Genomic DNA, 2,958 nt, shown 5'->3' with positions numbered 1-2,958 from the left:
CACAGCTCACAGCAACCTCCAACTCCTGGGCTCAAGCGAGTCTCCTGCCTCAGCCTCCCAAGTAGCTGGGACTACAGGCACCTGCCACAACACCCGGCCATTTTTTGGTTGGAGCCATCATTGTTGTTTGGTGGGCCCAGGCTGAGGATTCGAACCCACCACCTTAGGTGTATGTGGCTGGCGCCTTAGCCGATTGAGCCACAGGCGCCGAGCCTTTTAACTTAATTTTCAATTCATTTTTCCATGGCTACTTATAAGTTTCTAACACTAGAATTCACTATTTTATTTTTTAGAAGCCTAACCCCTAATGGGAAGGGTTTGACATTGTCACATGTTCTCAATTGTTCATCAGAAAGCAAGAATTGTGTCAGGCATGGTGACGCAAGCTTATATAATTCTAGCACTCTGGGAGGCCAAGGTGGATGGATCACCAGAGCTCAGGAATTCCAGACCAGCCTGAGTAAGAGCAAGGCTCTGTCTCTAAAAATAGCCTGGCATTGTGGCAGGTATCTGTACAATGTTATAGATACTGTAGGATGCTGAGGCAAGAGGATTGTTATAGCTACTGGGGATGCTGAGGCAAGAGGATTGCTTGAGCCCAGGAGTTTGAGGTTGTAAGCTATGATCCCAGGGCACTCTATAGAGGGTGACAAAAATAAGACTCTGTCTCAAAAACAGAAAGCTAAGAATTATTCCACTACCTCTATAGAAGTTTATACCAATCATTCCACTATCTCTATAGAAGCTCAGACCCCACAATTTCTAAGCTTCTGTGTCTATTTTAGAAAAATAGTATCCAGTACTATCACAGAAAGACTCCAGTTTAGAATGAGTTAGAATGTTTACTTGATTTTTGTATTTGTCTCATGCAAAGGAAAAAGGAAAATTAACAACTGAAAGTAGCCATTGAGACAAAATTCAAAGCAGCATTTGAGACCATAAAAGCTAAGTAGGGATTTTCATCCTTTCTCACAAAACGACAGAGGATGAAAAGGAAAACTAAATGATGGATTTATGATACAATTCCACTAACATAAAAAGCAAGAAAAAATACTTTTTTTTTTTGATGTGATTCAAAACTTAAAAGTATTTTTCATCATCAAATTTTCTTCTGGAATAAATGACTAAAACTTGATTCAAAAGTATGTAAATTCCTCTTTAGAACACCCCTAGTGTGTTTTAAGCTTGTGCTTAAAATATTATGAAAATAAATGTGAAATAATATTGACAGGTAGAAAAAGCAGCAGTCTGGGTTCTGTGAACTGTGTGGCTTCAGGCAGTTTTTCAACCTCTCTGCATATCAATTTTCTCATCGATAAAATAAACAGGTGAGCTACAGAGGATCTCTGGGTCTTTTTCAAGTCCAGAGTTCAGCGTTTGTAATATTCATTGGAGAGCTCAGAAAAGAAGTTTTAAGTAGAGTTTAACTATTTGCTGCTTGTACAGTTAAAAAGTTGCCTTCAGCCAAAGCATAAGATTTTATATAACAAGTGAAATCAAGCAGAAAATGGCCCAAACTCTGTATTTGAACACAGCTGGCTTCAGCTAGGATCTGACTATAAGGTGGAGAGTTGAACTCCTGATATTCAAATGTTAGCAAGACTAGGCGGCACCTGTGGCTCAGTGAGTAGGGCGCTAGCCCCATATACCAAGGGTGGCGGGTTCAAAGCTGGCCCTAGCCAAACTGTAACAAAAAAATAATTGGGCATTGTGGTGGATGCCCGTAGTCCCAGCTACTCAGGCGGCTGAGACAAGAGAATCTCCTAAGCCCAAGACCTGGAGGTTGCTGTGAGCTATGAAGCCACGGCATTCTACTGAAGGCGACAAAGTGAGACTTTGACTCTTAAAAAAAAAAAAAGCATTCAAATATTATCAAGACTTGGAAACCTTCCAAAGCAGAGCAACAGCCAACATCTGTCCTGGTCCTGACACATCCTTGCTGGCAGTTGGGGCTTCATTAGGCCTATTATAACCCAAAAAGGAAATTTCAAAACTTAGGTAAGGAGACATTATTCTCAGAGTTCTGGAGACATTTAGAAAGCAGAAAAACTACCCTTACCTTGCTGATAAAGCCTACTCATTGTTCTTTTAAATACACTTAGCTTCTTCTGGATATATAATGAATATCCACTAATTATTTAAAAAATCACTTGAGAACTATAAAAACATCATAAAGTGATCACCCTGTTCTGTAATCTGGAAACAATAACTACTGACACTCATGTGAATCTCTTTCTCTTTTTTTATGTGGATATATACAGCACATCCTGCTTTTTTTAGAGGATAAGCATTTTTCAATGTTATTTAATATCATTATTTATCAGTGTTATTTAATATCAATATTTAAAACATTATTTTAATAGAGTCTATCACAAGAATCTATCAAAATTGACTTGCCAAACCCTTATTGTTAGGTTAACTTATCTCTAATATTATGCTGCTATGCATACTAATAATACTATAAAGGATTTTTTAACATAATTCTTCATCTGTACCTTTCTTTATGATTTTCCATTCCAAAGTCATAACATATTTTAGGGTGTGGATAAGTGCTTTTTAAGTCATAGAAATGCCAATTTAGGAATGGATGCAAAATGAATGATATTATTAGGATTGGGATTGTTTGTAAAAGGAACAAATGTGTGTATCCCCAAAGAGAGTTTGATTGGTGTGCAAATATAAAATTAAGCATATCTATATTTGGGATCATGAATTCCCTTTGCCTGTCAAAATGGCTAGATTTATTCATAATTGTAATAGAAAGGCTCTATTTTGCAGGTGACTTAAAGACTTTGTCAGCTCAGCGCCTGTGGCTCAAGCAGCTAAGGCGCCAGCCACATAAGCTGGTGGGTTCGAATCTAGCCCAGGCCCGCCAAACAACAATGATGGCTGCAACCAAAAAATGGCCAGGCGTTGTGGCGGGCGCCTGTAATCCCAGCTACTTGGGAGGCTGAGGCA

At 38.7% G+C, this 2,958-nt stretch overlaps 1 protein-coding gene across 5 annotated transcripts in view; it reads left to right on the top strand.

Annotated features, from left to right (window-relative positions):
* The window catches only part of SLC17A2 (solute carrier family 17 member 2), a 26,628-nt gene that overhangs the window by 1,936 nt on the left and 21,734 nt on the right, over positions 1–2,958 (top strand). The window contains exon 3 of one of the 5 annotated variants that reach the window (XM_023512567.1): positions 1,232–1,328. The exons of the other annotated variants lie outside the window; for them this stretch is intronic. The gene's annotated coding sequence lies outside the window, so the exon portion shown is untranslated. The remainder of the gene's footprint in view (positions 1–1,231; positions 1,329–2,958) is intronic. 5 annotated transcript variants of the gene reach the window in all.

The sequence above is a fragment of the Otolemur garnettii genome, unplaced genomic scaffold, assembly GCF_000181295.1.
Source record: "Otolemur garnettii isolate 467f Iridium unplaced genomic scaffold, OtoGar3 scaffold00029, whole genome shotgun sequence".
In the NCBI taxonomy this organism is placed as follows: domain Eukaryota; kingdom Metazoa; phylum Chordata; class Mammalia; order Primates; family Galagidae; genus Otolemur; species Otolemur garnettii.
The sequence above is the reverse complement of the archived record's forward strand: the minus strand, read 5'-3'. Positions and strand labels throughout refer to the sequence as shown.